Here is a 27,650-nt window from a genome sequence, read left to right on the forward strand (position 1 = left end):
AGGGCGACGCACTTTTACTGTCCTCGGAGTAAACATCAGCTTTCTCGGTAGAACATGTGATAGTGCTCTTTCGGAGGTCGATAATAGCTCCATACTCCCGGAGAAAATCAACGCCAAGGATACAGTCACGGGAGCAGTCAGGTAGAACTAGGCAGCTGAAAAAAATGTGGAGCTTCGAATTTGGACTCTTGCCGTGCACAGGCCAAGCGGAGTTCGACATGTCCGCAAGCCGAGCGAATCTGCGTGCCGGACCATGGCGTCATTACCTTTTTAAGAAGTACCGCTCGCGTTTCCCTTAAAATCGAGAAATCAGCGCCAGTTGTCCATCAAAGCGCTAACCCTATAGCCGCCGAGAAGCACGGATAGAGAGTTGAAGTTTATCGTTCATCTTGTGAGTGCCGATGGCGTTAAGCCCGACCCCAAGAAAACTGCTGGTGTCGCCGACTTTCCTGCTCTTACAACAAAGAAAAGTGTGCAACGTTTTTTGGGTCTGTGCGCATATTACAGCCGCTTCATCGCCGACTTTTCAAAGATTGCCGCACTCCTGTACCACCTCACGCGCGATGATACAGAGTTCGTGTGGGCCGCCGAGCAACAAGAGGCTTTTGCCGAGCTGCGCAGACGACTGCTAACAACCCCTGTTCTTGCGCACTTTGATGAAGAGGCGGAAACCGAAGACCACACCGACGCCAGCAACGTCGGCCTCGGCGCCGTACTCGTCCAACACCAAGATGGCGTGGAAAGTCTTGTGCAAATTTCAGCATGGGTTTCGGCGCGGGCTCAGTACCATTTCACAACTTGTAGAATTCACGCACGACATTGCTAGTTCCCTCGACACCGGCTCACAAATCGACGCTTTATTTATCGACCTTTCTAAAGCTTTCGACACCGTTCTCCACAGCAAACTTCTTTGTAAACTTAATGCAATACTCAAAAACCCGTTACTGGTAGACTGGATATCAAGCTTTCTTTCTAATCGTACACAGTATGTTTCTTTCAACTCCTGTTCATCTGAAACTGTTAATGTATCATCCGGTGTACCGCAAGGATCCGTGCTCGGGCCACTGTTGTTCTTATTATACATTAATGATTTGCCAGAAAATATTATTTCTAAAATTCGGTTGTATGCAGACGATTGTGTCATATACAGTTCAATTAACACCCCTGAGGATCACGCGCAACTAAATCAGTCATTCGTGTCATTCTGCTCATGGTGTGAAACATGGCAAATGCAAATAAACTTTCGTAAATCTGTATACATGTCATTCTGTAATCGCACAATACCATCTTCTTACACCTACTCATTCAAAGATAACTCTCTGAATCAAGTGTCCGAGTACAAATATTTAGGTCTTCTTTTTTCTTCTAACTTGTCCTGGTCAAAGCATATTAACACAATATCCAATAATGCAATGCAGAGGCTCGGTTATCTAAAACGTACACTAAGTGTTGCCCCACAAGAAACTAAACTGGTAACATACAAAGCTTTAATTCGTCCACTTTTGGAGTATGGGTCAATAATCTGGAATCCTCATAAACAGTCCGATATCAGTAAGCTAGAATCCGTCCAAAGGAAAGCAGTACGGTTTATTTGCCGACGGTATGACAGACATTTTTCACCTTCATCCACTCTTCCTGCCATAGGCCTTTCCATCATTTGTGTTTAAAATATTTTCATGGTATTGTTAATTCATCCCGCTTTGCTTCACTGTCTGAGTATTTGCATTTTTCAGCATCTTCATCTACAAGGAGCTACCACCCTTTGAATGTAACACCCATTCACGCGCGCACTGATATGTACAAATTTAGTTTTTTTCCTCGTGTTATCGAACGATGGAATTCTTTACCCGGTGATATACGCTCCCTGGAACCAAACCTATTTTTCAATGTTGTTGCAAATCTGTGATTAGTCTGTTCCATTTGTGTTCTGTATTTTAATGGTGTTCACTTCTGAATATGTTGTCCCTCTCTGCCTTTTTTTTTCTTCCCCCCACTCCTGCAATAGCCCCATCGGGGCTGCAGTATATGTAAATAAATAAATAAATAAATAAATAAAGTGTCATCGCGCATGCAAGCCGCACGCTTTCTCGCGCTGAAACAAACTATTCGACTACAGAAAACGAATGCCTCGCGGTTGTGTGGGCAACCATGAAATTTCGTCCTTACCTCTACAGCCGTCCGATCAAAGTAGTTACCAACCACCATTGTTTGTGCTGGCTGGCCAATCTCCGCGACCCCTCGGGGCGCCTAGCCCGATGGAGCCTCCGCCTCCAAGAATTTGACTACACTATTGTGCATCAATCTGGCCAGACGCATGAAGACGCGGACGCACTCTCTCGCACACCTGTCGGGTTAGCCGATGATATCATGGAGGGCGAGAGTGGTTTTCTTGGGGGTTGTCGGCGCCTTAGACTTAATGACCCGACAGCAAGCTTACCCAGACCTGCGACCTGTTATTGATTACCTCGAGCGCCGAGCTTCGGACGTACCTCGTCAATTTTCTGGGAACCTTTCGGCCTCCTGCCTCCGGTACGGCATTTTGTTGAAGAAAAATTACTGCACTGTTGATCAAGCGCACCGTCTCGTCGTTCCGGCAGACCTCCGCGCCGATATCCTTCTTGCTTGTTACGATGAGCCGACCTCCAACCACTTGGGCTTTGCCCGCACACTTGCACGCATGCGCCAGGCGTATTATTGGTCCAAACTTTCTCACGCTGTGCAACGTTACGTTAGAGACTGCCGCGAGTGCCAACGTCGTAAGGCGCCCCCTCTCATGCCAGCTGGTTTGCTCCAACTTATTGAACCGCCTCGGACGCCGTTTGATAAGTCGCTATCGATCTTCTGGGCCCATTTACTGTGTCATCGGCCGGTCATAAATGGATCATAGTCGCTACCGACTATTTAACAAGGTATGCGGAAGCAAAGGCGTTGCAGCGCGGCACGTCAATTGAGATCGCCCAGTTTTTTATGCAACAAATCGTGCTACGTCATTTGCACACTGTCCCACGTAATCACTGATCGAGGTACGCTGTTTACGGCAGAGTTCATGCGCGACGTGTTTGAACTCAGTCACACCAGCCATCGCAAAGCCACTGCCTATCACCCACAGACGAACGGGCTCACAGAGAGATCAACAGAACAATCGCCGACATGATCGCAATGTACATATACAGCACAAAACCTGGGACGAGGTTCTCCCATACGTCACATGCGTCTGCAACACTGACACATAGGAGACGACCCGCCTTGCACCATTTCGTCTGGTCTACGAACGTGGCGTTCAGACGATGTTGTTGTTGTTGTAGCCTATGACAGAATGGCACATACCCACTCTGGGGGATCGGCCAAGAATCGGGTGGTAAAGGTTGGTATTCACCTGTATGTAGTAAAGGCAAAAGGAAAGCACACGGGAGAGGAACACCGGGGGAGTCTACCACAAGAAGGGCACGTAGAGAATGAAAAAATAAAAAAAAACAAAAATAATAATAATTATTATATATAATAATAATAATCATAAATATATATATATATTTATATATAAAGGAGTTTGGATTGGAGGAGTTTGGACGCTGCATGCAATGCTTCCAACTTTTTCTCTTCTTCCTTTCTTCCTTTTCTAAGAAGCATCAGACACGATTGCGCCAGAGAGTCTGCGAGCCGCTGAATGCTGCGTGTCAAGGCGTATGAAACGACAAGTAACATTCTTACCAAAGCAAAAATAGCCAGCGGGCTCGTCTCTAGCAATTCGATAGATTGCTCAGCCGTTCAAAACTGCCAATTTCGGCTTTCGTGTCAACCGCCACCCCCACTTTTTGTCCCTGATGCCGATGTAGTAGCAGTTGACGGCTTGATCCAAAAGTCGACACCTGCCATACCACTTGTAAGGTTGGCGCCATTCGATCGCCTCTTTCCATTTTAACCGGCGCCGTAATAACGACTGAAAAAGCCGCTCTACGAGCGGCGCGGCGAAAGCATCGCGGTCGTTAGTCTGGACGGCGTTCGCTGTTTCACTGAAAGCTCGTTTCCGTGTTTTTTTTTTACCAAAGTAAACGAATGGTCTCCCCTATCAGTCGAAGGTCGCGTTTCCGCCGGGTCCTCCGTGGCCGAGTGCGGATCGCCCACACGTCTGTTGTGGGGAGAGGGAAGGGCAGCACGCGCGCCTCGCGGCTTTCTTAAAAGGGTTAGGCTCGCGGAGGGCGCGCTTGCGGTTATCGAAGGCATCCCTTCTCTGACAGGGCCGGTGCCACACGGCTTGGCGCGGTACGGCAATGCCCGGTGGCTGCGCGCCCATTTGCTAGCCTCATCTGGGAATGGTTAGCGGCATCTTACCTGCCCCGAGGGGGGGTGGGGGTCGCGGTCCCTGTTGCGGGAGGGCGTTCGTCGCCGCGTTTGCAGGCTGTGTATGGCGCCAAGGCCGGGGCTTTTAGGGAGAGAGCAAAAACACATGTAGTGACGAGGCTCCTCCTGCTCGCGGCTTAATAATAATTCAACTTCTTGCTTTTTTTTTCTTTTCGCGTGGGGAGAGAGCGCGGGGGCGCGCGATGCTCTGCCGCCATAACGACACAGAGATTTTGGTCTCGACCGGAGCCAGGCACCCAGACCGTGCTCTCGAGTAGCCGTGGAGTGGGTCCACGGGGCGGCTGGTCATACATCATGCTGTCATGTACATACTCCTTGTAAATAGTCGTTTGTGTACATAAAACCTATATCAGTGCTCGACAAGAGTCCCCTGTCTTCCTACTGGCTCAGTACTTCGTTGGAAGAGAGAAGAACGGAGGGACAACCTCTCCGTACAAAGAAGAAGAGAAAAAGAACCACCCTTTACTGGCGCAGTCGACAGGACGAAGAACTGCATCGGAGGAGACTCGGAAGACAAGTGGAAGACGATAGCAAGCACCTCCAAGCGTAGGACACCAAAGGCGGTGTACCTGCGGAGGGTAACTGCGAGAAGGTCGTCACCGGAATCGGCGAGGAACGTCAACCGACAGCCACGGTCAGATGAAGACCACACGGGCAACAGGGGAGAAGTCAACAGGAAGGCAGCCAGCATCATCGCGGCGGAAAAGCGGCGAACTTGGCGGCGAGCGACTTCCGACCGACTGACGTTCACACCGGTGGATCCAAGTGAGTCCTCTTGTTTATGTTCGGGTGAACACAGGGTTACTCGAGTCAGTGGTTTTATATGGAGACGACATTTGCCTAATTGAACGCTCACAAAATGTCCAGAAACGCTGAAGGCAGAAACAGCGCAGGTGGGGAGGACAGTGCGGATGAGTTTCCTGAGCTAGGCCTCGACCGACTTGACACCGCGGAGGTCGATAGCGAGGGTGGCGAGGGCAACGGTGATGGGTCCCACACACGTCTCTCTGAGAGGGAAATGAAATATAACCTGAAAATGGCGGAGGAGAGGCGCAAAGCCTTGGAACTCAAAATTGAGCTCGCTCGACTTCATGGTCCCACCGCAAGGCGCACACGTGACGATGCGAGCGAAGGAGAACCGCAAGGCAGCCGGATGGCATTGAGGAATTAGACTAAATTGTTAGCAGGTGCCATTCCGAAATTCCCCATCGGTGCGGAAGTGCCTATTTGGTTCGAATCCACAGAGAGCTCGCTGGAGGCGTACGGAGTGCCGAGAGAGTTTTGGGGACAGATTGTTTTTTTCGGAGAGGCCGAATATACCCCGCGTGCGAACGAGGACGAAGTGACATGCGTAGCCCTCGGGGTGGAAAAGACAGCACATCTCGATGTTGAGACGGCTACTAGAATACGCGCTGTATTCGACCAGCACAAAGCACTCTTCGCAGCGAAACCAGGCGTAGCGCGTGTGGGCGCGCATCACATAAAGATGGTGGAGGGCGCCAAGCCGAAACGCAGTCGCCCGTACCGAATCGCTGAGACTCTGAAAGGTGAAGTCGCCAAGCAGATTAAAGGGCAACTGCAGCACTTTATTTGAGAATTTCGCGACATTCAAGGATACAGATCTTTATAGGCTGCAGGTAAAGCATGCCAAGTGTTTTTTCACTAGCATTTAAAATAGTGACGTAATCGACGATTGAATTTTGCGCTTCTCCTCAATGCACCGGAGAAGTGCAGGGAAACTCAGCGTGACGTCATGGAAGGTATGATTTCAAATTACCGCTGTCGTCAGCCACACCCTGCCCTGACGCGTTAGACGCTGCCAAACAACTCTCGGCAGGGTTCGCCTTCGGTGGCGTTGGTTTTTTTCCTTCAAAGCACGCGTTTGTGCGTTGGAGATGTACCCATACCTTCGATGACGTCATCATGCGCCCCCCACTTGGCGTTGTGCGCTGCGGAGAAGCTGGAATGGCGTCCGGATTTTAATCGGCGATTACTTCACTATTTCAAGTGCTAGCCCAAAAAGACTTCGCATGCTTTACCTGCAGGTTTCACACATTCGACCCTCTTAAGCTCGTTGATTTCTAAAACCTATGCAGTTTCCCTTTAAGGAGCTGCTAGACTTGAATCTCATATACCCGTGTGAGAGTCCATACGCGCATCCAATCGTATGCGCGCCTAAGAAAGATGGGTCGATCCGTCTGTGCATCGATTACCGGGCGCTCAATGCAGAAACCGAGACGGATGCCTACCCAATGGGATGCCCACAGGAGCTAATTTTGCGTGTAGGAGCCGCGAAGTTCATTACACTCATCGACCTAAAACGAGGCTATTGGCAGGTTCCCCTAGACGAGGGCTCACAACATGTAACAGCCTTCGTGTCGCATTGCGGTCAGTTCGCATGGAGGGTCATGCCCTTCGGCCTGAAAAATGCAGCTGCCACTTTTCAGAGGGATATGAACAACGTGTTGGCTCCTCATGAAGAGTACGCGTGCGCGTATTTAGATGATATAGCCGTCTTCAGCCAATCGCTAGAGCAACACGTGGAGCATCTGCATGGGGTGTTCACTACTTTGTAGAGCGCAGGATTGCGCGCTAACGTAGACAAGTGTCAGTTAGCTCAGGCTTCAATCCGGTACTTGAGACATATTGTAGGCTCGGGCAAGCACGGCCCAGACCCTCAGAAGTTGGATGTGATCGAGAGGCTTCAGGTCCCTAAGACGAAAAAAGAGTTAAGGAGCGCGCTCGGAATCTGCGGCTACTACCGTAGCTACATTCCGAAGTTCGCTGAGATAGCTCGCCCGCTAACGTAGCTGACGGGAAAAAGTGTACCGACCCAATTGCCGTGGTCACCAGAGGCCGATAGCGCCTTCGAGGCACTCAAGCGAGATCTCTGTGCAGCCGTTTCGTTGAGTACACCTGAACCACAGAGGCCATATGTACTCTACACGGACGCCTCAGCTGTGGCTGCAGGTGCTTGCTTATCGCAAACTGCCGATGACGGTTCGGAACAGCCGATCGCCTTCGCAAGCCATCGTTTTACACCGACGCAGATGCGGTGGGCCACGATCGAAAGAGAAGCATTCGGGGTCATTTGGGCATTAAAGAAGTTCGAGACGGGGGTATTCGGTGCCCAGGTAACTGTTGTGTCCGACCACAATCCGCTGTCGTACCTCACGAGGAGCGTACCCCGGGGTGCGAAACTTACCCGCTGGGCTTTGGCGCTGCAGCGCTATAATGTGACGATCCAACATCGCAGTGGTAAAATTCACGCGAATGCAGATGCACTCTCGCGTCTCCCAAATGGTTGCTGGGAGTAATGACTGACTCGAGGCCCGGAGCGTTCACTAGGGGCATAAACAGGGTGACGCTGAAGCACGTGTCATCGCCCCTGTGCCGTGTGAACGGAGACCAGTGTGCGTCCCGGGACATCAACCTGCAAGCTATGCGCGTGCGAATGGTGTGCGAAATGCGGTGTGAGAACTGTAACCCTAGGACGGGTTTAGACACTCTTTGCATGTCGCCTTGTTGATGTGCACATGTTTGTCATTTCTTTTGTATTACCTTGTATTAGGAATTTTGTACTACCTTGTGTAGGAATGTGTTACGGAAAGTGGCGTTGGCGTCCCACCTTGTTATCTGTGTAATTCAATGAATCTATTTAGTGATTATTGAATCTTGGGAGGGAGGTGTAAGGTTGGTGCCTTTCGATCGCCTCTTTCCATTTTAACCGGCGCCGTAATAACGACTGAAAAAGCCGCTCTACGAGCGGCGCGGCGAAAGCATCGCGGTCGTTAGTCTGGACGGCGTTCGCTGTTTCACTGGAAGCTCGTTTCCGTGTTTTTTTTTTACCAAAGTAAACGAATGGTCTCCCCTATCAGTCGAAGGTCGCGTTTCCGCCGGGTCCTCCGTGGCCGAGTGCGGATCGCCCACAAGTCTGTTGTGGGGAGAGGGAAGGGCAGCACGCGCGCCTCGCGGCTTTCTTCAAAGGGTTAGGCTCGCGGAGGGCGCGCTTGCGGTTATCGAAGGCATCCCTTCTCTGCCAAGGCCGGTGCCACACGGCTTGGCGCGGTACGGCAAAGCCCGGTGGCTGCGCGCCCATTTGCTAGCCTCATCTGGGAACGGTTAGCGGCATCTTACCTGCCCCGAGGGGGGGGGGGGGGGGGGGTTGGGGGGGGGGTCGCGGTCTCTGTTGCGGGAGGGCGTTCGTCGCCGCGTTTGCAAGCTGTGTATGGCGCCAAGGCCGGGGCTTGTAGGGAGAGAGCAAAAACACATGTAGTGACGAGGCTCCTCCTGCTCGCGGCTTAAGAATAATTCAACTTCTTGCTTTTTTTTTCTTTTCGCGTGGGGAGAGAGCGCGGGGGCGCGCGATGCTCTGCCGCCATCGCGACACAGAGATTTTGGTCTCGACCGGAGCCAGGCAGCGTGTTCGCCAAATGCAGCCGGTACAGCCAGCGATGACAGCGCCGCCCACCGGCAGGTAGCAGCCACATTAAGGCTGGTTATAAATATTCATTCAGAACGACAGCTTGACATCGCCGCTATGGCGCAGTGGATTAGAGGCACGTGTTGCGTATGGAAGGTCGGCCGTTCGACTCCGCTCTCTGTACTGTAATTTTATTGTTTTTTTAATATAATTTTTTTCCCATTTTTTCCCTTTTAGGTCGCAAATCGTGATGCTTAGTGGCATATAACGCCATTTAAGAGGATTTATTATCCCTTTTAGGTAAGCCGTTGTGACAATCTTCAGTCACCGTGATCAATTCACCGTGCTTTCAAGCCTTGTGGCTGTACAGGCTGCAGTTGGCGAATACGCAGCCAGGCACGCAGACCGTGCTCTCGAGTAGCCGTGGAGTGGGTCCACGGGGCGGCTGGTCAGACATCATGCTGTGATGTACATACTCCTTGTAAATAGTCGTTTGTGTACATAAAACCTATATCAGTGCTCGACAAGAGTCCCCTGTCTTCCTACTGGCTCAGTACTTCGTTGGAAGAGAGAAGAACGGAGGGACAACCTCTCCGTACAAAGAAGAAGAGAAAAAGAACCACCCTTTACTCCACAGTTGTGAAAGGAAAGGAGTTTTGGCTTACAAAAGTCCTGGTTTTCGTGGTGGTGGTGGTGAAAAACCTTTTAATAAACAAAAGGAGAGTTTGCAGACCAAAATTGGCCCTTTACACAGGTGGAGTCCTTAGTCCGGGACCCGCTAGACAAGGCCGCTACTCGCGCCCGTTGGACTAGAGCCCTTTGAGACTCCAGCCCCGAGCAGTTGAGCAGGGCTGCCTCCCATGCCTCTCGGGAAGGGGAAGGATTGGGAGAAGGGAAGGATTCTTTTGACAGGCCCAAACTATGTGGAAGGTATCGGACTTTAGAAAACATGTAGGCTAAATGCTGTTATTGTTGCAGGCCACAGTGACTACACTGTTGTCCTTGGACTTCAATCAAAGCACGTAACCTACACCATTGAAGGAACACTCAATTTTTCCTGGTGAATGCCTCTATTCCGTTGCTTTCTTTGGGCCGAGTGGGCACTTCCTATAACCGTTTTGGTGAACGGTTCCTGCAACCTGGAAGTCCTCCCGGCGGAGCGTTGCAAGAATGTCTTGACTGGTAAAAAAATTGCCAATGAAGATTACATGGTCACTAAGCATTAAAATCATCGCAGACAACGACAGGACAACAGACACGTAGAAGCGCAAAAAGAAAAAAAGATAGAGAAAGAGACTTGGACAACACCTGCTTTCAAAAAATTATTTCCCAAACTCAAGGACTTTCTACACTAGGTGCGAAATACATAACAGTAGCCGCATGCCCTTCAGAACCAGTTCTTATAACTAAAACTTGATTATAACCAATAAAAATCGCACTATCGTCTTATTAAGAACACCTACTGACAAGTACAGCAGTCTCTGAGATCTCGCTGAACACACAAACTGTTTTTTTTAGAAAAATTGCACGGAACCCTAAGTTATATGACCTGAAATAGATAGGCGACGTTGTGCACGCAGGAAGTCACAGATTACTATAGAATTTACAGGCGCATGTAATTCATCATAGCGGAAAAAAGCCAAGGATGCGGGACATTCAAATCATCCATTGTTTACTTTCTTCTTCTTTCCGGCTGCTCCATACTTGAAGCAAGCATGGTATGTACATAAACGCGGCGCAGAAAATTATAAGCCAGCGACTACCGGTGCAGTTCGTAGAAAACAAGCATCCTGAAGTTTGACAATGGAAAGGTGACAAAGTGAGGAGAGGAAACGCACCTTCTTAGTTAAGGTCATCGGCCGATCACCTGGTGACAAATGAATGACCTACTCAAAAAGTAACTTCAATTTTTGGTTTTGAAATAAACACAAATTAACTATATTTTTAAAAGTAAGCTGGGCAGTAATGGGCTAACGATTTACCCTCTAGTATCGGACTTCGTATGCCTTGTGGCCGGGCGCGATGGCCACACTTCTGCGATCTCTCTGCTCTCGAGCTTACTTGGTCCCCTTCGCAAAAAGAATTCATTAATTAATTCCGCGAGCAGGTCACATTTGCTGTGTGCAAAATACGTAATATGCTAGTTTTTTTAAAAAATACTAATTCTTTGACATGCCTGCCGGCGGCGGGAGCCATAAATGCTCAATCTTAGTGAGTGCTTTCGCCGCCATTGCGTCGGTCGTTTGGGAGCTGGATCGCAATCCTTAATGCCTGCGTTGGGTTTGCCGTTCGCCTTCGCTTGGCCTTGACCTTTTCTCCTCTTATCGTTTCCTCCGATTATTTTTTTTTATTTGACCATTGTGTGCCTCGGCCAATTATTGTACTGTTTTCGGGACCTGTCAACCTGCCGGGGTTCTGCGCTTAACTCCACATGAGAGCAACCTGTAATTACTCGGTAAAGCCGCCGCGGTGGCTCAGCGGTTATGGTGCTCGGCTGCTGACCCAAAAGACGCGGGTTCGATCCCGGCCGCGGCGGCTGAATTTCTTTGGAGGAGAAATTCGAGGCCCGTGTACTGTGCGATGTCAGTGCACGTTAAAGAACCCCAGGTGGTCGAAATTTCCGGAGCCCTCCACTACGGCGTCTCTCATAGCCTTAGTCGCTTTGGGACGTTAAACCCCATAAACCAAACCAAATTACTCGGTAAACTTTTGGTTTACATGTTGTGTTGCCTCACCGCGTTTCCTCTCTCTTGCAATTTCTATTCATACATGTGTGTTCTTTTATCTCAGACTTGGCAGCGGACGCAACGGACCAAGCACACGCTCATTTTCTGCTTGTTTCGCAGGCGCACGTGAATACATACGACTCATATCAAAAGCAAGCCAGCGGGAAACAAAACAGCTGATACTGACGAACTGGTGCGACTGTGCTGGACGCCGGAGACGCCCCCTACGTCTGACCACGCGACCATCGTCTTCACCTGAGGCTGTGAAAAGGACGACGCAGCTGCTTCGAGAGACAGTTGGCAGTGGACGCAACGGACCGAGCACACGCTCATTTTCTGCTTGTTTCGCAGGCTGGAATTCTGGCAACTTTGTTGCATTACTATTTCTAAGTCTTTCCCGTTGCTTCTGCTGCCAGTTGCTATTACCAGTTGCTATTACCTACGACCAGTGTAAACGTGTTTGTTGTTCATCATGGGAACTGAGATAGCTGATTTCAAGCGTGAAATGCGCAAAGAAATAAGAGAACTGAAGGCTAGTCTAGAGCACATGAACAAAGATGTCGAGGACTTTCGTAGAGACTGTGCTGATCTGAAAAAAGAGAATGCCGCTCTGAAAGTGACAAATGAGGAGCTGATCAAAGAACTTGCACAACTAAAAAAGATGGCAAATGAAAACTCGATGCAGATTACCGCACAGGATCAGTACTCGAGGAAAAGAAACCTTGAGATTAAAGGCATTCCTGAGGACGAAAACGAAAATTTGATTGATGTTCTTGGCAGGCTTGGTGACGCCCTTGGCGGATGTATAACACAAGAAGATGTTGAAATCTGCCACCGGGTTCCTGTGCGAAACACTACAGCTGGCCGGAAAGACGGCGATGACGATGCTGTCGAAGAAAGGCCGTAACAAAACACGAATAGAAACAGCAACATTGTAGTAGCATTCAACAGCCGCGCTAAGCGCGATGCCATTCTTCAGAAAGCACGGAGAATTCGGTTCGGTGCAGATGAACTAGGTTTTTCAGAGAAATAGTCTGTCTTTATTAATGACTATCTGAGCCCAAAAATGAAAAAGTTGCTTCGGATGACAATTGGCAAGAAACGGGAGGTGGGCTGGCGTTACGCATGGGTCAGAAATGGCAGGGTTTACGCACGGAAAACGGAAACGTCCCGAGTTGTCCGAATTGATTGTGAGTCCGTCCTGCATAAGATGCGCATTGCAACCGCCTCTCCCTGAGTGCCTATGGCCTGCTCTTTTGTGCTAGTCTGATTACTTTTGATGGCTGCTCCTAATGATGTTACCTGTCCTTCTGGCAACAGTTATATCAGTGTTCTGCATTGCAACGCCCAAAGTGCACGAAAGAAAATCGACGCACTGGTTATGTTTCTTGCCGAATTCCATTTCAAGTTATTATGGTTGCCGAAACGTGGTATTCTTCTACAGCTGATGTTTTGAATCTTCCAGGATACGAGTTTTTTTTTCTAAACAGGTCCCACCGACTTGGTGGTGGTGTACTACAGCTGGTATCAAAGCAGTTTGCATGTGCTGTACAGTCAGACTTTTCTGAAATTAATGCTGATTACGAGGTTATAACTACTCAAAGTGAAAATAAGTTGTTTGCTGTCATTTACCGACCACCTAATGGGAACATAAACCGCTTTTTTAAGTTTTTAGAAACGCTCTTAAATTTTCCAATTACGAATAAGCTGCAAATCATTATATGCAAGCCCGGTATTCTTTTAAGACTTTCCCGTGGTTAAAGCGTGTGTTAGCTCGAGGTGCAGGGGTAACGTAGAGAGTCTTGTTTATCTTGTAGACAAATCTAAAAAGTTACGCAAGCCTTGGATGACAGATGAGTGCTTTAAAATGATTAAAAGAAAGGAACAACTATACGCAATGTTCATGAAGACAAGGACCTAAGATGAGCTTTCAGCTTTCAAAAAGTACAGAAATTTTTTCACAACCACTTTGCGTAAAACAAAAAATGCGTATTTTGAAAACTTATTTAACAATTCAACTAGTCAGACTGATGTTCGATGGCGCGAACTTAACAAAATATTGAATACTGGCACACGCAACAATCAAGTACTTCAACTAACAGTATATGCTAAAACACTAGAAGGGAAGGACCTGGCGGACGAGTTTAACCAATACTTTACAAATCTCTCATCAGGAACACCTATACAAGAGAGCGCTTTAATTGAAAAATATTTAGGTGAACCTAATCCTAAATCTGCCTTTTTTGAACCGACTACTGATGAAGAAATTTACTCTACTTTTATGTTCTTAAAGAATAGTAAGGCCCGGGACATTGATGATCTTGAAATTAAACCCGTTAAATACGTCTTAGACCTGCTGACTCCAGCTCTTTGTCACATGTACAATACGTGTTTACATACTGGTACCTTTCCAGATATTATGCAATGTGCAAGAGTAGGAGTGATATATAAATCAGGCGATGAAAATAACTTTTCAAATTATCGACCGATCTCAGTGTTACCCGTTTTTTCCAAAGGTCTAGAAAAAATAATATGCAAGCGAATTACCAATTTCCGTGATAAGCACAAGCTTTTATCTCCACGGCAATTTGGGTTCCGTCGAGGTATGTCCACTGAATTAGGTTTGTTGACGCAGAAGGAAGTAATACTTAGGGGGTTTAAAAATAACAAAATGACCCTAGGTATTCTGATCGATTTCTCGAAAGCATTCGACAGAATTGAGCACAAAATTTTATCTACAAAATTAGAGCATTGTGGGTCTGGTAACCTTCTGAACTCATGTTCAAACCACCGTAAGCAATGCGTCGTGATTAACGAAGCTCACTCTTCCCTATTAAATATCACTTCAGGTGTGCTGCAATGCTGTATACTCGGACCGGTTTTATTTAATATTTACATAAATGACATAGTAAACACCAGCACACTTGCATCTTGCATCATTTATGCAGACGACACAAGCATTTTTTTCCAGTCAGCTAGTATTGAAGAACTCACTGATTTCGCACTTGAAAAATTCTCTCAATGGACTCAAATAAACAGTTTACAAATTAACGTTGCTAAAACAAGAACCATATTATTTGCTCCTGTACAGAAGGTTATTAGTCGGGATATCGACATAAAACTCGGTTCTGCACAAATAAAAGTCGTTAAAGAAATAAAAACACTGGGTGTGACGTTGAGTCCACATCTAGATGGGAATGCCCACGTGGAACGCATGGCCTTAAACCTGGCAAGAGCTTGTGGCGTACTGTGTAAGTATAGAACGATGCTTCCGACTAAAATTAAGTTAATTCTTTATAATTCAATTTTCGCTCCCCATATTAACTATTGCACTATTGTATGGACGGACACAACACAATCCAACCTTACCAAATTAATGCTATCACGAAAGAAAGCAATTCGTCATGTGCGCAAATGCCTCATATGACGCCCATACAAGAGAACTTTTTGCTTCGTTTAATGTACTCCCCATACACCACACACATAATCTTAACCTTGTTATCAAGTACAAACACAGTTTTTAAACTGACAACGAAGCTTTCCTCAACTTATGTAATTTTCATCGACCTTTATTTATTTATTTATTGGAAATACCTGCAGCGCACGTAGGCAATATTGCACGGGAGATGAGGATACATAACAGAAGAATAGGCCAGAAAAAAAAGGGAAAGGAAAAGAAAAAGCCACAGTGCCCTACATATTCAGAAACAGAGAATACTGGTCTATACCCTCTTCCCGCACTAATCAGGGTCGACACATGCTGCATTGCCACATGCCTGCATATTTGAATTTCCTACAAAATAAAAATATAGATATATGTAACCTTAGCAAATACGAGTGGCAGAAATACCTTATTCTTGAAGACATATGGATTTAATTATGTTTCTCCAACACAAACTGCTTTTGTACTGCGGATGTATTGTATCTTTTTGTCATCGTCTATTTTCCTGCTTCTATTATGTGAACTTGTGTACACCCGACTGTATTTGGCCCTTTGGACCTGCTGACGGAATGTTTTTGTTTTCCTGCTAGATATGTTTCTTTCATTTTCTGTGGGTTAAATTGTAATCGTAATATGTATAAATAGTCTGCGACGAGTTAACACAGATACATGTTCATTTCTCACATCAAAAGTATTTAAGACATAGCACCTGTCTTACTGTATATTCCTTTGCATACTTTTTTTTCGCTGGTTCTAAGTTCTGCTTGTATATATATATATATATATATATATATATATATATATATAAGAAGGGGGTGAAGATCGGATGGATCCGGTAGAACATAAACGTAATTCGGTTGACACACGGTAGAAAAACTCTGACGAAGGCCAGACCCTGGTCGAAACGTTAGAATAAAGTTGTTGTTTTTCTACCGTGTGTCAACCGAATTACGTTTATATATATATATATATATATATATATATATATATATATATATATATATATATATATATTGAGCACCGGACGCGTAATTCGGAGGTCGTGGGTTCGGATCCCACCGGCGGTATGTGGTTGTTTTTTAAGCGATGACGTATTCAGTAAAATTCTAAATTGATCAACACCACAAAATAAATAAATTAATTAAAAAAAATCCCCTGTGCCCCTTGGTTTCTGTGGCTGTCGGCTTCTGTCATATATATATATATATATATATATATATATATATATATATATATATATATATATATATATATATATATATATATATATATATATATATATATATATGTAATAACGTCACAGTATGTTGGCCTTGTCAATTAAGGGCGGGAGCCTCGCCAAGCAACTGCGTTTGTAGCTTTTTGCTCCTACCCTGGCTTTTCGTTTCTGTTCTTCAGGTCAAAAAATGCTGAATAAAGTTGATTGATTGAGACTTTTATCAATGCTCTCTCAATGCCGCTGCTCGACCAGCCAACTAGTTGGCTACCTTCAGTACTTTGCAGCCGGCTGCGTCCGTCTGCAATTTATTTTCAATGACAACTCATTGCTTTCAGTGAGGGCCCAGCACAGTCCTCGCGCTTGCGGTTTAAGCAACCTTTATCGTTTCATTTTTGTTTTCTTCATTTTGGTGTTCCATCTAAAATCTCCGCTTTGTCGTCGTTTCAGCACGCTCAGTTTTTTTTTTCATAGGCAAAAAAACCCACTTTGAAATTTTTCTCTCGTGGATGTTTTCCTTTATATTTGACTGCATTTATATTTTTTTCCGCTGAAGGTTTCACCGACGGGAACATGACGGTGCCAGAAAGGAGGTAAACTCAAGTTCTTTTGTGTTTGGTACTATGAGAATGAATTCTCCGCTGTTTATAGCGCAGTTATGCAGCAAAAACACTTTATTCTCCTCCAGCCGCCGCGGTGGCTCAGTGGTTATGGTGCTCAGCTGCTGGCCCGAAAGACGCGGGTTCAATCCCGGCCGCGGCGGTTGAATTTCTTTGGAGGAGGAATTTTAGAGGGCCGTGTACTGTGCGATGTCAGTGGACGTTAAAGAACCCCAGGTGGTCGAAATTTCCGGAGCCCTCCACTACGGCGTCTCTCATAGCCTTAGTCCCTTTGGGACGTTAAACCCCAAAAAACCAAACCAAACTTTCTTCTCCCGTCATGTCTGAACCTCAGCTTTCCGAAAGAGTAAATCAATATGCTCAGACTGCTGACACCCAAAGCGATGAAACGCCGTTCAGTGCGGTACAATTGACTTTAGACTTAAGTTGATGGGGCATGAGGTTCAGCATCCCGAAGCGACTGAGAATTATGAGGGGCAGTAGTGGAGGGCTCCGGATAATGCTCACCTTTGGTTGTTTAACACACACTCCGATCACACATTACAAAGGCCTCTTGCGTTGCGATTGCATCGGAATGCGATAAATGCGGTAGGGATCTAACTTGCGTATTTCGGTTCAGCCTCCGGACACCAAAACCAAGTGGGTCAGCACTGCAGCTTTCCAAATATGGAGGAAATGTTTCTTTCTGCCCAAAATCTCAACGGCGATTCACAATATGCTCACCAAGGTTGTGAGGTTTCATGGAAAATGTTTACAAATGTAAATTTCTTCGAAATTTCTTCACTAGTCTTTACCCCTGCTGTGATCAGGGTTAGGAAATTATTCAACTCTTTATGGAACACTCTAGCACTTCCTTTAAACACTTAATCACTAGCGTTTTGGAGAGAGTATGTTTGATCTTCGGTCTCGGACTTACTATGTCTGGAGCGACTGCTCGGCAGTTGATCAAAGGGCCTTAGCGGAACAAGCACTATTTTCCACTGGGCTTTAGTGCCAGCCTTCAAGAAAGTTTCTTCTCCTCCTCCTTCAAGGCAAAACTGCTTTTGTGGCGTAGTAAATGTAATACGCCTTTTATTGCGGCAAGACACCTTTCAAGCTTGACAGGAACACCCACTGTGAAAGGCATCCCTGGCGTACGGAATAAAACCTAGCTGCTCTACGTAAAAAGTGATTTTTTAGAAAGTGAACTACAACTCCGAGCACAGTGCGAATATCTTTGCTTTAGTGGAATTCTGAAGCGTTTCACAATGGCGCTTTCGCCCCCACGAAAGGATCGCTTAATGTATATGCCTTGCGGATCCGAACATTCAGTCTGCAGTATCCGCCGTAAAAGAGTGAAAATAACACAAAAATGTGCAATTTAGAATGTGAATGCCTCGAACGGACAGATTCTGCCTGAATTCAGTTTTGGCCTCCCTATTTTCAATTTGACAGCTACAAATCGGTATTACTACTGCCTTTATTAGCCATGCGAAACGAGTATGCTACACCAATACTGTACAGCTGCCAACTTGATGCCTTTTCATGAAGCACGTTGTATCGGATTTTCGGGCAGCACAGCACATGTGGACGAGCCAATCCGAGCATAGTCGCAACGGCGACGACCTCAAACTTTGCAGCTGGTGGCTTTACGAGACAGCATAAAAACTTATATTCTGACGTCCTTTTTTATTGTTGACTGCATTCAGCTTTGAAGCCGTTATCTTTCTTGAGACATTTGTTAAGAGTTTGCCAGTTGCGTGCACTTGCGTGTGCGATATGCCGGGCTCTAACCATGCCAGAAAGATTGGATTTATTTGGCAGCTTCTCGTAATATTCAGTAAAGGTTAGGTAAGTTTCTCTATTTAGGTATGCAAATTTTTCTCGCTGCTTTTTATTATAATGGATTAACGCCAACAAGGCGGCCATTGGTTTAGCTCTGCTGATGGTGCGCACTTTATATGGAGCCGCTTAATCCCAACAGGTTGTCCGGGAAGCCGCATACCATGGTATCGTTGAAACAAACCCGTAATAATAACTGTAGTTGACGACGTCAACGACGAACATATAAGTTATCATATAATTAACATAAATTGCGCCTACTACGCGCAGTTTGTACCTTGTTTTATGGGCGCATAAAAATGCATGGCCCGTATTCGTGTCTATTTCGTTTATACTGCTACAATTTCGGCCACGCTGGCATCCATTCTTATTTCATGAAACATTTTGTGTACACTGAAAACGGGAAGGTATGCCAGATGTAACTGCGGGAGCTTTTTAAATTATTGTGCTTACATGTTTACTGTATATATGAAGGTAACGGCAGCAGTTTTTCTTTTCTGAATATTGGCAGGATGCGAACCTTAGGTGAAATGAGCGCCTCTCAGATGAAGTTTCAAACAGCGTTCTCGGGAAACTACGTTATCGTCCACTACAATTTGACGCTGTTTATAACGCATTGTTTTACGTGCATCCAGTGCATAGGATGCCTCATTTTACGGAATACCTGCCTGCTTTTGTCTTTTGCGCTGAAGTCTTTCTTCTGGTCCCACTACCAGTGCACGAATTGTAGTCGACACCGAATTTGCGGCCGGCAACCCGTTTTCCGCGTTATTAGACATATGCTAAAATTAGAAACTTGAAAGCTACATTGTACGTGATTGAGCGTCTATCTCCTATCGGAAACTGTCATCTGTGCCTGGCTGTAAAAACGGACGGCTAATGAGGCAGCACAAATGAAAATTATGTTTAACTTTAATTGCGCGAGCGAAAGTTTGGAAACCTCACACAGAGCCCTCAGCAATACAGTGAGGCGTGCTTCAATCTGATAAAAGTCGTTATCTCGCAGCTCCTCGGAGAATGTGAGAGCCCGTGTAGGGCAACTGATTTAAGCTGCTATTTTTTTGGCTATCGGCTCGAAGCGGGGGGGGGGGGGGGGGGGGGGGGGGGAGCGGCCCAAACTTCAGTCCTGCTCTTAGCCGCATATATGCAAATTTAATTTTGGAAGCACTGAAATGGGAAACATATTATTGGTGGAGCAGAATGTTCTACTCATTAATCCAATGAACTGGAGCTCTGTGACTGACCGCAAATTAAATGGCCATTTCAGAAAAAAATCTAGATGTTCAAGTGGAAATCATTTGAAAGAAATGCGCGGACTCCATCCTGGTCATGTCACATAACATAGGGGACGCATTCTTTCCATCGTGTTGAACAAGCGAAATGGTAGGACGGAGAAATAGATGGCCACTGACATTTCCTGTTCTTATTCTTCGAGAGCAAAAATGTCTGAATATATCTAAATCTAAGCCGCCTCGTCCTGCCGGAATCCTAGAATTACCTGGTATCTATCTTCTCCGCACAAAGGCTAAACTACACCACACGTATTCTTCTCGGAGTGATGATGGCCACCCTGGTGAAACGGTCCGCTTCAGCTAGACTTCCGTCCCTCCGAGTGGCGTTAAAGTGGTCTTGCAAACCTACACCAAAATGCACATCTTACGTCATATATTTAGGTATTAGATGAGATCATTTATACATTACTAGAAGTCGATTGCGAAGTCGACAGAAGTCGACAGAGTTGCGCAGTAGTATGGCCATGGAGCGGAAAAATACTGTAGTCCGGCGGCAGAGAAGGGAAATAGGTTCGACAGCTGTGAATGATATTATTTATAAAAAGAGAGTTTTTTAGCAGAAAAAAAAAACAAAAATAGGCTGCTAAGCATCCTGCATAAGATTAGATACACGACTCTCAGTGCTGCAGCTTTATCAAATGATCGTGGGTTGTGTTAATGCCAATATCTTCTGCGAGAGAGAACAGAGCAGCAAAGGCTGTCAAAAATAACGCTAAGAGGTATTCGGTAAGAGCTTTTTCGGCTAAAAGAGGTAGGTGATTTTTGGTTAGGGTTGATAGCAACTAAGCACGTACTACACAAGCAATAAATTTGATGTAAGTCAATCTTGAATATGCCGGCGAAGGGGCTCCTATCGATGGAAGGACGCATTAAGCAGTCTTTCGTGAAGAAAAACAACTAATGTTTCAAGGTATGAAAATATGCTCGAAGATATAGCATGTCAGCTCGCTCTCGACATCTTTTAAAGATCTGTCAATGAAATTCTGGTAAATGTGTTATAAACGAGGCGCGCAGCTCTTCTCTGCACCTCTTCAGCTTTAGCAATATTCGTTTCTGTAAAAGGTTCCCAAACCATGACACCGAAGTCTACAATAGGTAATACAACTGATTTATAAGCGAAGACTCGTACAGGAGCAGAAAACTTTCTTGTTACAGTTTACTGCTAGTTTTTGCATTTACGTAGTTAATATGGGTACTCCAGATATCGATTGATTAAAAACATCTTTATTTGTACAGTATTCTCAGAACATGTGGGTGGGCCGCCTAGTCCGGTAGTCCATTGGCTGCTGCTGCTGCGCTGGCCCTCCCCACCAGCCAGTGCTGACGATCAGGATCATCGCTGAGCAGAATAGCCTCCCACTGCTCCTCCGAGGGGTTGGGAATGGGATTAAATTGGCATGCCCACACCATATGGTAGAGGTTAGCTACGTCTCCACAGTGTGAGCACTGCGGAGAGTATAGTGTATTGTACCACTGGTGTAATTTAGCTGGTGTTGGGTATGTGTTGGTTTGTAGTCTCCTAATCAGCCCTACACAATTGACCAAAGAGAAGAGGTCCCACACAATGTGAGAAGACGCATCAACGTGCACCCCATTCCGCGGAATATGCATCCCGCATATAACATCGAGAGGAGGAAAGCAAGAGGGGAAGCCCTGCAGAAGAAATGGGACAAGCAAACTAACACCCTTTACGTGGACGCAGCAGGACCAAAAAATGGACTCATGACTACTGTAGCCTCAACGCCTTCAGGGTCGATGGTGAACTGCGCCTCGGTGAAAACATCTAACCCCACTCACGCAGAGAAGGCAGCTATTGCATTAGCTGTAGCATCTAACTACAACGCCGTTGTGCTCACTGATTCCCAGAACGCCTGCCGCAACTTCAATTACGGATTAATTCATAAGTCAGAGTCAAAATTCGAAGCCGCTCCCAGCTCTCACCCGCCGTGCTCGTCTCAAGAGGCGACGGTCTGTTGAGCTTCAGGCCTTCGAAGAGGTCCTCCCCTCACCCGCCGTGCTCGAACTCGCTGACCGGCGGTCTGTTGGGGTGTGCCTGCCGGGTACCTTGGAGGACTGCTAGGACGCCCGACCAACAGTTTTCAATCGCATTACAACCGAAAGGCGCGTCCGACCACTCCGTCAAAGCCACTGCCGTGTGTCGCCGCAAGAATGACAAGCCATCATGGACCAGCCTGAAAAAATGCTTCGCGATGACGTCATCTAACCTTCAAAGAGCCCCTGGGCCGCACCGGTTGTTCCAATGAGAAAGAAAGACGGCTCTATTCGATTATGCTTTGATTACCGCCACTTGAACAACATAACAAAGAAGGACGTCTACCCCCTTCCCGCATCGACTACACACGGCACTGGTTCTGCAACGGCAAGCTTTAAGGCGAAAGCCTTTAATGCCTCATACTGTCGTCACCAAGACGTGTTAGCAAATGTGTCTGCGTTTCGGATGTACAGTCGTGAGCAAAAGTGGAGAGATCGGCGCTTCGGAGGCGGGAGCAGTTGCGGGGCCGCCCCACGGCGCTGCTATCTCGCCGCGCTCGCTAGCTGCGAGAGTGCCTCGAGTGACGACAAACTTCCCCCTCGCTCCCGCGCGGGGAAGCGAGAGCGAGGGGGAAGCGAGAGGGGTTCATCAGCAGAGTAGCCGAAATCCGCACTAGGAATTTATCAGTCGTGATAAACACCCGCGCGAGAGCGAGGGGGAAGTTTGTCGTCATTCGAGGCACTCTCGCAGCGAGCGAGCGAGCGCGGCGAGATAGCAGCGCCGGGGGGGGGGGGGGGGGGGGGGCGCAACTGCTCCCGCCGCCGAAGCGCCGATCTCTCCACTTTTGCTCACGACTGTACGCCTTATATGGGCATATGCCAATCGATACTTAATCGGGTGCAATCGAAAGACATCGGAACATGATATAAAGGGATTTCATTATGATATCTTTATATTTGATGACTAAATGAATAATTGGTAATTAGTAGTAAAGAAATGGCATGTGGGTCTGTGCACTACGCCTGTATCTTAACGAACACTAATTAATCAGTGTACTAGTTAAGCTCACGTGAAGTATCACTAGCCATACATTAACTAGTGTCACGAAATGTGCAAGTCGCGCTTAACTATCATTAATCGTCATTAATAGTTAGACGTTTCAAAGACATTGTGTCGAACATTATAGAGAGTTGCATGACTTGACAGGTGAGTGACAGGACATGGTAGAAGGCATTTGAATCACGGTAAAGACCCGTTAGCCTAATTAACCTTTCTTGTCAGACCACATAAGTAAAAAAAAATCTCTGCCTCTCCCGTAACCGAGAGTAGAGTAAGCATGAAATGTTTACGGGCCTAATGTCATCTCGGTGGACACCCGAACCGCACTGTACAGGAAGGGAGGAACGCCACCACCCGTTCAGCGCGATGCCTTGCCATTTGAACGCAAGGTTTTTTGAGGAAAGGAAATGGCGCAGTAATTCTCTGCCATCTCGGTGGACACCCGAACCACACCGTAATGGAAGGAAGGAACGCCACCACCCGTTCGGCGCGATGCCTTGCCCTTTGAACGCAGCGCTTCTCCCCCGGGCACCTGTGCGCCTGCGCGGCTTTGCTTCGATGCGCGAAGCCCCTAAGAGATCACGTATGACAACGAAGTGTATCGTGGCATTTATGTGCTTTTTGCACGCGTTATTAGAAATCGGCAATTATAATTCCGTGCATTATCAAACGCAGAGCGACTGATATCTTGATAAACATTGAGAAGGCACTGGCAGCAGTTATTTTTCGTGACTCCTTTGGAGACCAACCGGCGCTTGCATGCCGGTCGCGTAGGAGGGCTTAGAGAGTCTCGTTAAATCTCGTTAAGTCTCGTACGGTGCCCGGATGTTCTCGTTTCAGAGCCCGGATGAGTGGATTTCAGTGCCCGGATGATGGCTCTCGGTCTCGGCGTGACGTCACCACACTGCCGACAACGGGGGCTAAAAGCATTTCATGCTTAATAAAACCGAGTAGCAAATTGGTCCAGTTGGGGAATCGAACCAGGGTCTCCGGAGCGCGAGACGAGCTCGCTAACCACTCTTCTATGCTAGCTCGAGGGTTTGTAATGAACAAAGGCGCGTCTAGCTATTTCGGTGCCTTCGTCCTCCCTTCCAATTAAGGTGAGATTCAGGTGTCCACCGAGATATGCGATACAGATAGATTTCCTTACCTCAAAAACCAATTTATCGTTGAGCAAGGTGTAGAGCCGAATGGGCGATCGCGTTCTGTGGACTCCCTGGCAGCGTTGCAAGACGCTATCGTGTTGCACTCTTAGAGGATGACGATGATGATGAAAACTTTATTTAGAGCAAGGGAGGTTTGGACACGTAGGTCCTCGGGTCCCCCCACGCCCCCACTGCACTCCAATATTCATGTCCCGGAGGCTCATGACGCTGGCAGCCCGGACTGCGGCGATGGCTTGCTTGGCCGGATCCTCGGAGCCCAGTAGGGTCTCCCAAGCCTCCCAAGTGGTAAGGTGCTGCAGGCCCCGCAGGGGAGGATCCGCCGGGCAGAGGAAAAGGATAGGGTCTAGAGTGGCTTTGGGGTGGTGGCAGAGGGTACAGAAGGGGTTTGTGTGGACTTGGTGATATCGCGAGCATATATAAGGGGACGGTAAAGTGCGTGTTTGGAGCCGCCTCCAAAGTGTCTGATGGTAATTGTCGACGGAGGGATGGTGTGGCGGGTAGAGTCGACGCTCCGGTTTGAGGCCTGCGTGATTTCTCTGAATGACTATATGCCCTGTCGCGAAAACCCCAGATCGGAAGCCGCCGGTTCGCGGTTGAGAGAAGCTCGGGCTAAAGCGTTCGCAGCCTCGTTTCTGGGATTCCCGGAGTGGGCAGGCACCCATATCAGATGACAAGGCGCGGCGGGTGCGCGGCGAGGGAGATCAGTATGCGAAATGCAGGGACGTGAACTCTCCCGCGAGCAAAATTTAGTATGGCAGTTTTAGAATCAGACAGTATATATCGAGGCTCAATAAGTGTGATGGCCAGGGCAATGGCGGCTTCTTCGGCCTCCTCGGAAGTGGCAGAGGGGGATATGTGAAGGGGGCAGTCGGTTGGAGGGAGGGATTTTTGATGGCTATAACCGCGTCCTCACCTGTGCATGCGGCATCCACCCAAACGGCATAGAGTTCCGTGCCATAGTGTTTGAGGGAGCGCCCGAGCGCGAGCTCTGCGTCGGGGTTCGTGGTAGATGGGGTGCATGTTTTTGGGGAGAGGTTTGATAAGTAGTTCGTGGTGAATATGGCGGGGTACCTGGAGCTGTGTGCAATTCGTGGCTGGTAGGCGGATACCAAGGGTGTGTAGGATGTGTATGCCGGTGGTGGTTCTTGCGAGATATATGTATTGTGTCGGTCGGTGGCCCTGGATGAGCTACCCTATCGTATTGTACAGGCCTAGTTGGAGGAGTTTTTCGGTTGAGGTAAACCTCTTAACCGCACATCAGTGACACAAGCAGCACCACTGCGCTTAAGGCTTTCGCCTCACCGCACTTTAAGTCAACAATGTGCCCCCCCCCCCCTCTCCTGAATTTTTTCTCATCGATGGACCTCAAGAGCGGCTACTAGCAAACTGAGGTTCATGAAAGATATCGCGAGCAGACCGCAGTCATCACTCCGGCCGGACTCTTCGGTTAAAGATGATGCCCTTGGCTCACATTTCCGCATCAGCGACGCTTCGGCGAGTAACGGCTACAGTGCTGACAGGCCTGATGTGGCGAATTTGTCTGGTATATTTAGGCGATGTCGTTGTGTTAGCATAGAACATTGAAGAGCACCTAAAAATCTCCGAACAGTGCTAGACGCAATCAAGTCGTCCGGAATAACCTTGAAAGCAAGAAACTGCCCCTTTGCCAATCAAGAGCTGCTGTTTCTCGGCCACATTATTAGCAAGGAGGGAGTAGCTCAGACCCGCAGAAAACAACACCTGCCGGGCTATTTACACTAGTGTCTGATAAGAACGTTGAGCGCAAATCCTTAGGACAGTGCGCGCATTACTGACGATTTGCAAATATTTCCGCGCATACCAGAGCCTCTGACCGAACTGACAAAAGCAGACGTGCCATTTAAATGGAAAGCATCGTTTACACTTCAGCGTAGTTTAAAATTCAGTGTCGTTTACAGTCCCCACCGATCATCGCGCACTTTGATGTAAACACCGAGACTGAAATTCATACTGACACAAGCAGCCTTGCCCTAGGCGCTGTCGTCGTTCAGAAAACTGAAGGACTGGAGAAGGTAATCAAATACGCTAGGCGTTCCCACTCCAAGGCCGAGGCTAACTATTTAATAACGCGGAAGGAGTGCCTTGCCATCCAGTGGTCTATGTAGAAATTCCGCCCCTACCTTCATGGTTCAAGGTGTTCAGCGATCATCAGGCACTGTGCTGACTTTCCATATTGGACCCCTCCGGCCGCCACACGCCATAGAGCCTGCCCCTCCAGGAGTTTGACGTCACCATCATTTACAAATCCGGACGCAAGCACTCAGACGCCGACTGCCTTTCACGAGTTCCTGTAGACGCACAGCCGCCGGACGACGATGGGGACGCCTTCCTGGTATCAATCAGCTCCAGCTCTTTTGCACAGTAGCAACGCTCGGTATCCGACCTAAAACGCATCAATGAGTACTTGGAACTGGAACGAAACAGCGCGAAAACACGGGACTACAGAAAGGAAGAACACCGTTAAAGCGCTGTTCTTCCTTTCTGAAGACCCGTGTTTTCGCGCTGTTAAACTTTAGTATCATGAACCAACTAGCCCAACAATGGTCCCTTTTGAGTACTAGGAAGCCAAGGCTTCTTCTTCCCCCGCCTCATTCAAGCAAGGTTGGCTTCGTTCTGTGTACAGAATGGTGTCGTCGTGAAGAAGAACGTTGCAGCGAACAAAACAGCCTACCTCCTTGTTGTGCCTGCAGGTCTGCGCGAAGTAGTTCTTCAGGCTTCACACGACGAGACGACAGCTGGATGTGTCAGGTTCTCTTGCTCGCTCTGCTGCATTGAAGACAAATATTACTGGTCGCAACTTTCTCCCGATGTCTCACATTATGTGAAAAGCTGCCGACATTATCAGCGACAAAAGACCCTTTGCACCCGACCAGCAAGATATCTGAACCCCATTGAACGACCCTCAAGTCCTTTCAGCAGATCAGCGTAAATTTGCTTGGCCCTTTCCCGATGTCAACATCTGGAAATGAGCAAATCATCATAGCGACCGACTACCTGACCCGCTACGCCGAGGCAAAAGCCCTACCGAAGGGAACAGCAGCAGAAGTCACCAAATTTTTCGTGCAGTGCATTCTTCTGTGACACGGCGCCCCCGATGTGCTTAACACGGACAGAAGAACAGCACTCACGGCGGAACTGACGCAAGCGATCCTGCGAAACAGAGAAAGGAGCCACTCGAGGACAACTGCATACCACCCGCAGACCAACACACTGACCATGCGCTTCAACAAAACCATCGCCAACATGCTCGCCATGTATGTCAATGCCGAAGACAAGACCTGGGACGTCATCCTGACTTGCATCATCTTCGCCTAGAACACCGCCGTGCACATGACGCCTTTTAGGCTTGTCCATGGCAGGGAGGCCACGACCACGCTAGACGCCATGCTCTCCAAGGTTAGCCAAAAAGATGACGTCGACATAGCCGCCTACTATCAACAAGCAGAAGAAACCTGAAGACTAGCCCGATTACGGATCAAAGACCAGCAGGGGTC

General features: G+C 47.6%; 1 pseudogene; it reads left to right on the top strand.

Moving 5' to 3' along the window:
• Window positions 1-7,675: 7,675 nt before the first annotated feature.
• Window positions 7,676-27,650, top strand: part of LOC149326820 (uncharacterized) — a 28,287-nt pseudogene continuing 8,312 nt past the window's right edge.

Source organism: Amblyomma mixtum, chromosome 10, assembly GCF_055824585.1.
Source record: "Amblyomma mixtum isolate Tamu chromosome 10, ASM5582458v1, whole genome shotgun sequence".
Classification (NCBI taxonomy): Eukaryota; Metazoa; Arthropoda; class Arachnida; order Ixodida; family Ixodidae; genus Amblyomma; species Amblyomma mixtum.